The sequence below is a fragment of the Lepisosteus platostomus genome, chromosome 22, assembly GCF_059453375.1.
Source record: "Lepisosteus platostomus isolate fLepPlt1 chromosome 22, fLepPlt1.hap1, whole genome shotgun sequence".
Classification (NCBI taxonomy): domain Eukaryota; kingdom Metazoa; phylum Chordata; class Actinopteri; order Semionotiformes; family Lepisosteidae; genus Lepisosteus; species Lepisosteus platostomus.
Window position 1 is genome coordinate 14,598,800 of NC_142632.1, and position 14,780 is coordinate 14,613,579.

At 40.2% G+C, this 14,780-nt stretch overlaps 1 long non-coding RNA gene across 3 annotated transcripts in view; it reads right to left on the bottom strand.

The window, feature by feature from the left end:
- LOC148643591 (uncharacterized) overlaps positions 1 to 14,780 on the bottom strand; it is a 30,879-nt gene that overhangs the window by 10,014 nt on the left and 6,085 nt on the right. Inside the window, exon 3 of one of the 3 annotated variants that reach the window (XR_015929025.1) lies at positions 1,362 to 5,201. The exons of 1 other annotated variant lie outside the window; for it this stretch is intronic. This is a non-coding gene — a long non-coding RNA (uncharacterized LOC148643591). Of the gene's footprint in view, positions 1 to 1,361; positions 5,202 to 11,513; positions 11,895 to 14,780 lie in introns of those variants that run through there. One more of the 3 variants, XR_015929026.1, reaches the window with a different exon arrangement.

Here is a 14,780-nt window from a genome sequence, read left to right on the forward strand (position 1 = left end):
GTCGTGCGCTGCAGCGAAGCCGTGGGAAGGAGAATACAGACCGCAGCCGCGATGCTCGCTAGTTGACTGAACGCAAGTTAAATGCCAAATCTCACCAGTTCTAAGTCTGTAAGTCCTCTCCTGGCTGAAAGTGAAAATAGCAAGGGGCCTCTACTCTTCAAGATAGGTGATGAAAAATTCTAAATTCCTACAGTATAGGACTGAAAGTAAAAAAAAACGAACGAGGTAGTTTTGGGAATATCCAAAGCTACGCTTTACCTGTGGAGTGTCCAGAAAAGCGCAGTATAAGTGTAAGCAATTATTATTATTATTATTAATATAAAGAAGTTTGATATTATTAGAAAACAATTAGGCTTTTATTTCTGCTGTTCCCGTTAAGAACTATCTTTCCTTGATATTTTCACAATTCTGGACACCTTCTGTGAAGCCTTCTGTCTTTGCTAAATGCAATACAATACTGTTCTAAAAATCATTACAGCTAAATGCATTTAATATAACAATTATTTTATGGATCTGTTGTTTGAAAGTGCCAGGAAATCGTGCGTTAGTATAACTTATTCTGTTTTCTTCACCTTAAGATTACTTTGGTCATTGATTATCTTGCACAGAATTACAGGTCACACTAGGATATTGATTGCACATGGCTAAAGCCCTGGATCTTTCAACTTGTAGGATGTGAACTTATCATAGGGGTTTAAAGTCTTAAGGGACTTATCTTGTCACTATTTTCACTGGCCATAGATTAGCTGTAAAAACTAAGTGAAAATGCACTCACCTTCTTAATGAAACACATGTCATTTAGAACACATATATAGACAGAGGTCAAATATGTCTAAAGATGTTAAACCATAAAATTAGGAGTGTAGTTACCTTTTCATCAAACAGAACATATATATGTACATATATAGGTGTATGACTGTAACTCATAGAATTTACTTGTACAGATGTATGTAGATCCATCCATTTTCTAATGACTTTACCAGTACAGGATCATGAGTGGGCTGGAGCCTATCTCAGTAAGCAATGGGTCCAAGGCATGATACTCCATCACAGGGCACACACTCACTCACACCATGGCCAGTTTTCCCAGTAGCCAATCAACCTACCAGTATGTTTTTGGATGGGGGAGGAAACCCATATGAACATATTGAGAACATATAAGCTCCACACAGATAGCACCCCAGAAAGTGAAGACAGGGCCTTAACACTGCAAGACAGCATTGCTAACCACCTTGCTGTCCATATGTGTATATAGAGAGGGGGAAAACATATTCATAAAGAACGTAAAGAAATGTCCTGCTTGGTGGATGAGATTAGTTCTGCTTATCAGTAAATCACACAGTCAGGTAATTGGCCTGTTATTGACAGGTTTCCAGGATTTTTAGTTAAAATGTGCACACTACTGTAAAGGCTAATAAAAAAGCATTATGTCAGACAACAGTATCTGACAGCAAACATTTTATTATTGAGTAATGGCAAATTGCATTTGTTTTATGACATGATGAATGTCCTAATATAAGAGAACTGTGTGTTAACAGACGTTGCAATAAATCCAGTGCTTTATAATTTTTCTAGTCATCAAACCAGAGAGTCCCCTGTAGTTGTTCTCCTGATGTCACAAAATGAGATTTTGGATATTATGGATATGACTTTAATTGTGAAGTTGATGGTTACACCCTTAGAGCTATAGATCTCTGCAATAAGTTCTGTTTTTACATGCTGGTGTTTTACAGCTACACACCTCTCCATGTTAAAGAGAACCGCCTCCCAGCCCCATTTCTGTGATCAGGTCCTTGCTTTTTCATGACTTCGCTATCAAAATGGTCTCAGGCTTCAACAACACTATTTTGGTCACTCAACTGGTTTGCCATTGCAAGATCGAAGTGAGGATAATTGAATAGTTGATGCCAGTGGCCTCTGCAGGAGTAAGTTCTTCCAGTTCCTCAGTTGTAGGTCTCCTCCTGTACTACTGCCTCGGCATTTGTATCAACGTCTAGCCGAACTGTGTCTTTAGTATAAGGTTCACAAGAGTTTTTTTGGGGAGCCTCAGTTACGTTCTCTTGAAACCTGATAGCGGTACAGTAAGAATGTAGTCTATAATATGCTCGAAGTGCTAGGACTCCTGTTGAAAAGAACCTGCAGTCACATGACGCTTTACTCCGGCGGCAGAGAAGAACACCGTGTTCATCTCTTTTTCATAAGGGTGCTGACGCAGAGGTATAAGATATCCAATACCGTCTTCAGCACTACTTTGTTGCGTTACAAATTACATTTAAAGTTGCAGTTTCCACTGGTTTAGCCATGTGCCTCCGTTGGCATTATTATTTTGATTTGTTCTTTTTTTATGACAGCGAGAGTCCATTTATCGCAATTAATTTGGCCAAAAATGAATGATATTGTTTTTTGTTATTAGTGATTTTAAATTGTGGAAATCGGAGTCTTTGCTGTTTTAAAACATTACGTACGGTAATTTTACATTGGTCTCGCTGCATGTTCTTCCTCATTCTCTTTCATCTTTACGTGCAAAAGAAAATAATCTGTGTCCTCCACATTTGATACGTTTTAAAATCAACAAAACATTTTGGGGATATCACATTCCGGACAGAAGTGACAGAAAGGGTGAACTCGTTCTCCCTTAATATGAATTATTCATTCTGCATTGGGTGTTCCGAGCTTCGCAACATCACGGGTCATTCTGGGTTGAAAGAGCTGTACAGTATATCATCCTTTACACCGTTCGTCATAAGACTGCTCAGGTTTTTAACCTAAATTAAAATGCACGAATATAAATCCCTTTTTAGCTTCCTTCTCTGGCTCCAGGCGGATTCCAGAATAGTAGTCCAAATATTTGCTGAACACCTTTAGTGCTTTGAACAGCTTGGCTGCTGACTGCATCTGTGACCTGCTAACCCATTCCACATCTACAGCACATTGTTCGTGCTGTTCGGACTGTCAGTTGTCTAAACGAGGCTCCGAACAAGAGGACACTGTGCTTTCTGCTGTGTTTCTCTAAGTCTATTGTATGATCTCTCAGTTATTCTGCACTTTCAAGCCCTGTGTTGAAACTCTCTTTTATACCGCATCTTTAAATCTTTACTGTTTGATTTTGTGTGTACTCGTCTCTTATGTTTGATTGTTTTATTGTACAGTGTTATGAGATGGGATTCCGTGTATGATGAAAGGTTTATTATGATTTAACATTGAGCTAGCAGCAGAGTCTCAAAGAATTTTTGCCTGGTTTATTGACAACGCACAGCTGTTTAAACTTTCAAAAAAGAAAATGTCAATGTTATTATTGCACGCCTAGTCTTAAGGGACTCTAATGGGATCCCTATTATTGTTGTGGTTAATGAAATGTAGTTAAATGCAGATATCCGTGACGATACTTTCACTGTGTTGGACAGTGGGAACCAGTCCCAAATTTGGTGAGTCTCCTGTCGCGAGGAAAAACAACACTTTCCACTTTGTCACTGATAATGCCGTATCCAACAACAGTGAAAACAAACCGCTAATTATTTCTATAATAATGGAAATTAAAACAATACCCCCAATTCCTGTGCCTTTCCTGATAGGAAGCCACAAACAAAAAACAACAACTAAAGGAATAAAGCAAGAGTTCGTCAGGTCGTGCTCCAAGTATTAGCATGTCTTGTCAAACCTGGTGAAAGACGGAGTTTCTTCATATCACTGCTTGGCAGAACGACACACTGGCACAGTCAAGTCATGAACTCTCAAATCTGTATACTTACAAGTACAAGGACTTTCGGTTACATTGTCCCTTTATCATTGTGGGATTATGTGGTGCCTCAGTCCTGCAGCAGGTGGATTGTCAGCGTGTTTTGCAGGTCTGCACTGGGTGTGTTTCTGCCTTCAGCTCTTTCTATATGTCCTGTAGTTTCAGGAGTGTTTCCTTAATGCACATACTGGGCAGTAGCTGTCCTGCACGGATATCTCCCTGGAAAATAAACTTTTGGACAAGCAATCTGTTCTGCGATTTACAATGACCGTGCAGAAGCAGCATCCTTGAACCTTTGGGAATTTGTCAGTATGGTGCTTTACCAGGCTCATCTGAGGAAAATTAGTTCCCACTGCCACTAAATGGGGATCAGCTGTTTTTCCAATTCAAATCCTTAATTTGCCTATAAAAAATGTATCTAACTGCTAAACAGGCTAGATGGGCCTCCTGTTTCTTGTAACTGTTCTTATTCTCCTATGACATCTTTTTATTGATTCATAAATTTATTCAGTATGGCCTCTAGATTAGAATGGATTACAAAACAGTTCCATAATTTATGACAGCAATGACTGAAATCTGATAACAGTAGATGCCAAACTGATACTAAAGTTAATACGGAGGTTCAAAGTTTTGTGCAGGTGGCACAGGTGGCCCAGCCCCATGCAGGAGGTTTGGTGCTGATTGGAGGAGAGCTGTGTTCCTCACTGACAGCACCACACACCTGCAAGCACCCAGGAGGCCACAGGGGGCGCTGTGTCACCCATGCCACCCAACCCTCAGCAGGGCTCAGATAATCGTGCGCCACCTCTTGGGGAACCCCAGTTCTGGCCTGCAAGGGACATGGCCCAGGTTTGAACCTACCTGTCAACCATGATTGCCTTCACCGGTTCAGGCACACAGAAAAACAGAGTGGAGTTCAGCCAGGCAATGAAGTAATGAGCCATACTCTGTCAAATCTGAGGGAACACATCTCCTCCAGCTCAGTGTCTCTCTGGTCACCAAACTAGGCTCTGGTTTCTTTCAGAAACTGGGCTACGGAAGGAATAGGGATATCTTTTCCAAAGAGGTCCCTCCAGACCAGCGCAGATCAGCCTTACTTAATGCCTGAAATCTGATGGCTACAAAGTGGCAACACTGTCACTGGATCATTTTCTCAGTTCATCGCCCTCAGTCCACTTGATCTGGTGTGGGTTCTGGCACAGCTATTCACGGATTATTCATTTGTGAATGTTAGTAGTGACCTCAGTTACTGTATGTTGCCTTCTGTAATAATCCTCATTGTGAAGCACGGGGCCAGAGGATGAAGAGTTCACCCGAGGAATTTGAGGCTGGTTGTGTAGTTCGCACAAATCCCCAGAGGGCTTCACTTGAAGATGACGCAAAGGCGTGCTGTAATTGTTCTGTTTTAAGACCTTTGTGAAATGGGGAGTCCTCATGCTTTCCAGTTGTGTTGATTGTCTAAAACCTAAAAAAGTATTCAGATATTATAAAACACTGTAGAGTGAATGAGACGGCAATGCCTTATGCACTTTAATCTTAAATGTGAACAGAAATCTCTAATCTCTTAGAATGATCTATTTTTTCCTGTGTCACCTGATGGGTTTATGTCTATTTGAGATGGAAACACGATACATGAATGTAAGGAAGCTTATGCAGCCCTTTATAAACATACTCAAATTCATGAAGCAGCATTTTTTTAAAAAACTGGATATAAATAACAGTTAAACTGTTAAATAAAGTCATTATGGATGAAAAATATTAGCAAAAGATCTGCCTATTATCAGCAGAATAGCCAAACAAAACCATATGCACTATTTCACCCTTTCTATATTTCTATTTACAAATATCATATACATTGCATAAAAATATAAACATGCTAATAGCATAATTTGTGATATACTGACAAGGAAAATGTACGACATAAAATATTAGAATAGGTAAATTAAAGAAGTGACTAAACAAAGTTGGATGCCTGAGAAACAAGACAATATTAGTACTGAATTTTAGTGCCTCTTTGTCAGTACCTCGAAAAAAAAGGTCAATGGACAAAACATCTCTCAGTGGAACAGTTACAGAATAAAAATACAGCAATGTGTAAAAAGAAATCCATTAACTAAAGCAGAATAACCAATGGTTTTAAATAATAAGAAACTGTTTCTTTGCAAAGCATTTACAAAGGCTTAGCATCTGCAAATGGAGCACTGTGTACTGTATTTCACTGGGCAGACCGGAGGGCAAAGAATGCTTGTTTTTCATCAATTTTTCTCCTTCCTTGAAGCTGAATTAATTTATCTAAAGGTGCGTTATAGGATGGAAATGTAAAATGATGGAATGAAAGGTCTGAAGGAAATGCTGTAGGAAACAAGTATGCAGGATGTGCTGTAGTCCTGGCTCCTGATATTCATCATCACAGACGTGGGAAAGAAAAATAAATATTGCTTTTCTTCCTCTCACTTTGCCAGAAGCCACTGGACAGCAACATTAAGCCCTTACTTCAGAAATCAGCGTTCGGCTTCTGGAAAATACCAGGTTTGTTTGAAGTATCGAGAGGCTAAACAAGCCCTAGAGCCCACAAAAGCAAAAGAGCTTATCACTGATTTCAGAACACAGTCCCTCATTACTCCTACTCACAAATCTGGCTTTACCCCAGTAGAATGAAGCCTTGTTTCACGTTGTAAATAGAAAATACCAATTTCTACAAAAGAAGCCCAATATGATGTGTGTGGTATGGTGGCACAGTGGTTGGCTTTGCTACCTTATGGCACCGGGACCCTGGGTTTAATTCTGGACCAGGGGTGCTGTCTGTGTGGAGTTCGTATGTTCTCCCCAGGTTTGTGTGGGTTTCCTCCAGACGCTCTGGTTTCCTCCCACAGTCCAAAGACCTGCTGGTAAGTAAACTGGCCTTGGTGTGTGTGTGTCTGTGTCTGTCTGCCTACCCTGAGATGGATCTTGTCCAGGGTGTCTCCTGTCTTGTTCCCGTTGCCTGCTGGGACAGGCTTCCTATACTGGATAAAGCAATTCGAACACGGGTGGCCGGACGAAGCCCAATATCTGATGTTGTAATTCTAAGACTGACCGCTGGAAGGACAGACTTCTTTTCAGTTAACACTCTAGAAAATACTGCTTTTAAGCCCCATGATATTAATGTGATTGACTCATTGATGGAAATGTAATTATCTTAATTTCCCTAATAAATTTGTATTGGTAAGTAGACGTGCTTTGAAATATCAAGCACTACAGCGACTTATGATACAACGTCATAAGGCCACGGTGCTCTTTTTCCTCCTTGAGTAAGCTGCCAGCTGAGAGGCTCGGTATCGAGCACACGGCCTCGTTTTGTCGAGCGGGCGTGCCTCAGCCTCTATCTACCCAGAGCACAAAGAGAAAGACACAGAGATGTCCTTGGGGAGGCAATAACTCTCATGGGGTCATATGTTCCCCATGTGGGAAGACTGCTGCACTGCCTATCAGACATCTTCTTCTGTCTTTATGGATTGCTATTGTTGAGCACATTGAGCGCCTGTGGGAACGCGAGACTTGTTTCCATCGGCTCAGTAAACAGATCCATCGTGTTATAGTCATGTCAGCAAATGCCTTTCTAGAGCTGTAAAACCAAATATTTTTGTTCCCTTATTTTATAGGTGTATTAAAAACGTTCTGATTTAAAATGATTAAAATGATTTGAGAATTAGAAGGTGAACATTTCTGCCCTGTGATGGACTGGAGTCCTGTCTTGTCCTGTTGGTTGCTGGGATATGCTCCAGCTCCCCCACGACTGTTTTGGATAAAGCGCTCAGAAAACGGGTGCATGGATTTAAGTTTGAAACTAGGGAGATCACACACCGAGAGTGAAGATGGAAAAGCTTTTTCAAGCCTTTTAAATTCTGAAAAAAAAATCACCTGGATCTATAGGTATTTTTATGCCTCTGAATTAAAAATTAAATTGCTAATTAACTTCAATTCATCTTTACTTCTATGGCACTCACAGTGGAAAAGGGAAAATGAGCAAAGCTTGCTCCGTTTTAAATAGGCTTCTGTCAGAGGCACCCACTCTGGCTCTGACTCTGTTTTCACCGTTCCAAGTCCCATGGCGATCACAGCAGCGACTGGAGGAGTGGTGTGCTGGCATTGACAATGCTGGAAACGCACAGACACCAGACAGGCCAGAAAGATTCCCGATGTGTGCCGAGGGCACCCCACACCACACCAGACCACCCAAACTAGCCCAGACAAGTTGTGTGGCTCCACTTGGGGAATCCTACCCACCATTTCCTCAAGACATAGTATAGACTCTAATGAGTGAAGCTGGGGGTTCGAATATGGGCATATCTGTAAATACAGAACCTGAAGTAGCTATTGCAAGTAGTTTAATTGTTCAAGAAAGCTTCTTCAAAGAACTCGAATGTATGAAGAGTTGGAATCTTATTCTTCACACCGTCGATGAACCGAGTGACTGTCCCTCACACTCCCTTTATCCTTTCTAGAATGTGAACTTCCAGGTCTGCCCTTTGCGCCAGGCCTCTGAAGTCCTCAAGTGAAATCTCTGCCTTTCAAGTTAAATCCTGCTGAGCATTAAAAGTTCACAATGGTAAAAAGTTCATGTTTCCTTTAAACAAACGCCGCTTTGCAGATTTAGAAGGAGAGCAATCTAAGAGCTTTTTTCAGTATCTTGACCTTACAAGGAGGACGACAAGCCTTCCGTATATTGTTATCCCTCTGGTCTCAAGGGAGCTCTGACACGCCAGTGTCTCTGATGCTGCCAAATCCATGCTTTGTCAGCTCAGAACGTAGGTAATTTCAAAATTTGGGTTTACAATCATGGATAACAGAAGAAATACAAAGAATAAGCATTGTCTACCTTGGTATAAATGTCTAAGATGTCTAAATTTGGTTTGTTCATTTTTTTGACAGAGAGAAAAGCAAAGAAAACACCTGATTCCCTCCTCCTGCTGCTGTTCTCCCCTCTGCACACAGCTGGAGAGAGCAAGTGACTTTGTACACACATATCTAGAGTCCGAGTTTAGAAGTTAGTGCTGACATTTTGTATCAGATCAAAAGGTTTTAGCCTTTGATACAAATTTAAAAAAACAACCTTTTCATTTTCTATTGATTCGCATTGCAAGCATTTCTGTTTATTGTAGTACTATAAATATCTGCAGACTTACACGATGGCTTATGACATACGGTGGAATACCAGTAGAAAGAAAAACATGGTACTTAACATCTCCATGGTGCTTTGATGACCAGGGTACACCTGCAGTTGCTTACATGTGTGCTTAGCATTCTCTCAGTTCTGCTTGTGTGCTGTAAAGGGATCCTCTTTGCTCGGTTGTGTCTACTCTGCAATGAGGAATTCCACAAGGACATCACAAACTGACACATGCATAACCTCAAGGTAAGATTTCTCTTTGCAGAAAGATCAGCAGCAGTCGTTTTTTTCCAGAGCTCGTATTCATGAAATCAGCAGCAGTGAGGAACATCAACAATTACATCTGTGCCCAAGGTGATCGGACTTTACTTTTACTTCTGAGACTTTTCCTGGCTCTTCCCTTCATCAGAAAGGAACGTGCTCCTCACAACGCAAAGGCTTTGGCATGTGTTTAATCCACTGTTCTCGTCACAGGCTGTTTATTTAAATTGTGTTAAGAAATCACAGCAAGTTAGCGTTTCCCCTAAGTAAAAAGAGTGAAGGTCATTTCGGTCTATTTTGACCTTATGGTCAGTCAGATGTTTAGAAAGCATGAAGATGTGTTTGAGGTGTTGTGGGAGTGTGTCTGTGTCAGTAGCATAATAAGACATTACCTTTTGTAAAGTCATAGTAAGATGTGTTCTGGAATTCTATTCTTTTCTGTTTCAGGACAAAATAAGAGAATTGCTCTGTCAGCTGGCCCTGCTCTACCCATTGGTACAACATCCCTGTTTTTCATTGTGCCCCATTTGTATTCTGCAACATGATTTATTTAGGTTATGGAGGTTTAAAAAAGAAACCACTCTCAGATGGTGGAAAGAAAAAGTGTTTTTTAGAGCTTTCATTTGCTCTTTCACTTTAGCTGTGCATTAGAGGCACAGCTTCCTTTCTACTTACAATCTCACCTTGAACAGAACTTACTGTACATCAAATGGATATTTTTATATATAGTATCCTTATGCATCATTAATATACTGACCATGACTAAATCTAACTTTATTTTAAAAGTTTTAAAAGGGAATTTTAGTTTTTTTGTCTTAAGGGATTAGGGAAATTTCCGCTTTCACAGAGGTGATGTGACAGCCCTGTTGTTTGCTGTTCCACAAAATACACAGAGGGACCAAAAGACATTTTCAGAGTTGAGAAACCCCTGATGTTACCATAATAAAGTGGTTAAAGAATAAGAAAGAGATGATTCGAATTCTCAAAAAAGTATAATACCACACATTGGAGGAGATGTAAAATGTTGGCGTAAATGGAGTTTATAACAGAAGTTTGAAAGATAGCTTAGTTTCTAATTGCTGACACTTTCACTTTCCTGCATTTAAATCTTGCACCCAGGACTTTTTGTGTACAGCATCTCTCTTGCATCCTCCCCGCCACCTTATCTGCACCCTTGTAGCAGCTCCCTAGCTCATTCCTCACAACACTGAGGGAGGTTTGGGCTGCCTCGTTCTCACAGCTAGACTGACATTCCCTTAGCCAGGCAAATCACACTAGAATGCACTCTGCATATCTCGTTTCTATTGCATTCATTAGGATTTAACCAAACAACTGAAACATTATTGGTACCACAGAAGAATTTTATGTGCAAATTGTGCTTCTTAAAATGCTAAGTGTTTTAACTTACATCTGTTTTTCACCCAGCCAGTGCATAACAGTGGCTTTGCAAACATAATCCTGTTACCATGACTGCAGTGGCTTGGAGGCCACCTTATTGCAATTGAACCTGTTTCCTAGGAAACAAGGGTACTTAGAATGTCCAGTGGAGGGATTTGATTGGCTCTGCGTGTTGCCAGACCAAGGGTAATATTCGAATAAAATGGAAAATCACATACGTGTTTACAAGATGGTACGAAAAAGTATTTGTACACTGCATTAATAAATATGAACTGGGGCACTGGATGACTCCTTAAATATACTTTAGATAAATGAAGCTTATTTTCTAACTTACAGTATGTTTAGCAAACTTTACAATGACTGCAATACCACTTGTAGGTCTCATATACCCGTATGCACGCAGCAGATAAGAATTCCACAAGGTCAAATGTCTTGAAAAAAATGCCTTGGGGAGTTTAAAACTAAATATTTATTCTAAGCATAGCAATTTGCTTGAAATAATGCTTATTTTTTGTTAATTTATCTACTTCTGAAAATAAGTGACTGCACTGTGTGATTTCTGTGCAATATTCTAGATGCTCTTGACACTTTCTGGGATCCAATGAATATTCTGACTAATGGACAGAGGGAGTTCAGATTCAAGCAGTCCACCACCAAGAGTCTTTTCAGTGAAATTTGGAAGCAGATAAGAGTTCAAAAGCCCAGACTTCCCTCGTGTATGATCTGGGCACCATTCCTTTACTGTTGTGTCAAACCCAGAGGAATCATTTTGAGCACAGATGGTGCAAAACGAATGAGCATGCTCTTTCCTGCACCTGCTGTAGTTATCTATTCTAGAGGAAAGGTAGCGTGAAGCAACCTGGGGAGCTTGACAGCCTTTGGAGAGTTGTAACAAAAAGTGCATTTTAATGAATCTATTGGATCTCACTGCCTGGTAATAATATAGAAGGAAAGATACAGGGGGAGCAATTTAGGCCTTACATTGAGATTTAATTGACAGTCTAATAAAGCACTTGCAGGTAATGAGAATAGGAATGGTAAGAAACAGTCACGTGAAAGCAGAGATCTTGCATTTATATTGACTTCCCTGAATTACAAATGCTGTATTTGGCTATTAAAGTGTCACCTCTTAATAGCTATATTTTACAGAATGACTCTTCAACGGGAACATTTTTCTCAGATCCACTTATCATCTCATGCAGCCTGTCACCAAACCTACACTGCTTGCCTGTCCACCTTTCTCTTAATTGTCCATCCAGTCTTCCAATCCCTGCAGGGAGTGCACCTCAAGCCACTGTATCATCTGCAGTTCCAACAGCACATAGATGTACTGTACCACCCAGCTGGACACTGCAACATTAACCAAAGAACATTTCAGAGCTGTAAAGATCACAGATCAGTACAAGTCAGTACAGCAGTGGCTGCCATTTCCCCCCTCTCAGTTCAGACTACACCACCCTCTAGTATTTCTGTTTCTTTTCACAGGGATTCAGAGACACCTGTGCTAGAAAGAAATCGAAAGACTAATGATTAGACTGGGTTCTCACATTCCCACAGTGTTCAACCATGAAATAACCTCTTTTTAATATCCCCATTCATTTCAGATTGCTACCTTCCACACCTAATTCCACGAACTCTCACATTTCTGCCTAATTATCCCACTTTTAATTACTTTCACCTCCTTCCCTCTTCTACACACCTGAAGGTTTTGCAGCCAAAATTCTTGTTTTACTCTTTCGTTCTACCTTTTCTGTTCTAAATAAATCTTTTTCTTCCTATATACGGTATAAGTTACATATTTTACCCGCCTTTTATAGCTCCGCGTGTATCAAATGAAAATTTCCCAGCTAAAAGGAGGATTACGTAACTTGCATTTTATTGTTCACCCTGCTTCTCACAGCCCTGTGGGGAGAAAAGAGGCCGACAAATGAGTTTTCATTTGTCATTCATTTGTCAAATGCAGAAGCAGAGATACAGAGATTTGTTTTAAAAATTGTTTTCCTCTACGAGGGCATTCAAAACATTTGCCTCACTAAAAATTCACTTCCTCTGTTGCCCCTCTCGTGCTAAACCCAAAATCAAATGTAAATTACAACAGCTAGAGGATCAACAACATTCCCTTGAAATAGAGTTAAAAACTCGGAGAAAGTTCGTTTCATGCAGTACTGTACTTAAGACTTCAGGGGTGTGTCTGGCATTGAAGAAGAATGCTTTATAAACCAAACGAATAAACAACATTTTGTATTGCCTTGAACTTATTCCAGTTTCGCATGTTGGGAACGATCACTTGTCATGCATACCTTGAGAAGCTGACTTTCGCAAGACCCATTTATCAAAGAGCTGTCAATTCAAGAGCTCTGTTCTTGTTTACTTTGTTTATAAATGCCTAGGATTAAACACCCAATACCAAAGTTGTGATGTGAAGACATTGCATTGATTTGTGCTTATCAAGTCTTTTCAAAAACTTGATTATTTGGAAGAAGCACTTCTTATGCAAGCAGGCTAGGATTTTGTTTATGGAAGTGTATTGAGTGTTGTGTCGAGGCAGTGTAGCTGAAGAGCAAGACAAAATATGCTTTGAAGGCACTGCTTGAAAAGAGACAAGGCGCAATATGTGTTAGCACATAAAAAGAGCAGGCTTTCCTTGTTTTGTCTGTTGTTTTGGAGGCCATTCCTCATAAAGCACAGAGGAATTCCAGCTGGGTGCTCAAGATAACAACAGAAAATCCAAGGAGGATTCAAGGACTGCATCCTGCAGTGTTGGAATATTCCTGCCCTGATAGAATCTTGGAGGATGCTTGTCTGTGCTGTTGTTGACCACAGTGCTGCATTCAAAAGATCAGCTGGGAAGAAAATTACAAGGCGTCCTTCAAGTAGACTTTGTAGTTAGAACTAGGAAAACATTAAAAATCTTGTTTATTTATTCAACGTCCACCCGTGGAGCATCGATGTAGCTTCTATCGAGAATGGGAAGACTGGGGAATCCATCTTTGTTTCCCCATATTGTTGCTGGTTTGTGTCCCCCCCCCCCTCCTCTGCCCTCTCCAGCTGTCTGTGAAGGCCTGGTTGTATGCTGATATACTGGCTGATCCTTTGTCCTGCTGTCTCAGGGGATTTTCAGTACTCAAGACACAAAAAGACCCTGCTGCTAGCAATGGAGTGCTGGAAAGGGCCACATCATTAGAAATGCAAAATTGTGTCTTTATGCTGCTGGGTTAATGTGGTTACTTTTTATGTGGTGGCTGCCAAGATACACTGTACTGCACTAAACAGAGTGAAGGAAATTACAATCTGCTGGAACATTATGAATCCAGCTCTCCCTCTAAGATGTTGAAAAGCATAGATGTATTCGTGAGAGCACACATCCTGTGCTTCCAGTGTAGCCAAAGGTCTTCTGTCACAGAAAACTATCAACGGGCACTACTTCTACAGGCGTCAAATGGATTTCGCTGTTATTTCCTACTTAACTATTTAACTGAAAACTTACTGAAGTAGAATTTAGATGGAAAAATTCTCTCTCTCAGATGACACCACACCTCAGATAAGCAATTTAGATTTTCTATTTTGTCAACAGTTTTAAAACTATGTGGTTAAAATGCATCTAGTACAGTCTCAAAGTCTGCAGGGTCAAAGTTATTTAGGGTGTAAATCAAAATTAAGTCCTGTTTTTTTTGTCATTTTTTAAAACAAAATGTTTCTAATTGCAGATTACCAGACTGCTTCAAGTGTGGAGGGGAAAGGAGGAGTTTGTTTATGAAGGATGGAAAAATTAGTGTGAGTCAGTCAACATGACCAGTTACCAATGGAAAAGAAAACAGTTTAACTAGGTCAAAATGTTTCAGGCATGTTTCTATTGTTCAGGCACTCCTGAAAAACAGATTAACCTTGGAACAAATGCTGAAATTTATGATAACTGAAAGGGACACTGCCAAATTCTAGATTTGTTTTAGGAATCTACTACGAATATACAGCACTTGGTTTTCCTGCACTTGAAGATAGTGTGCTTATAATTCCTGTACTCGATGATAGCGGTCTTATAATTTCTAGACTTGAACACAGAATGTTTATTATTCCTGTACTTGAAGATAGCATGTTTCTAATTCTTTTTCAGGGGTCATCCTGTGGAAATTTGCCTTGAAGCTCTTCTCCTGCTCAGAAGCTTGCTTTGGAGGTTGGTGGATGTTTGAACAGTGGTGCTAAAAAAAATCTAATGCCTACACAGGACATCATACAGAA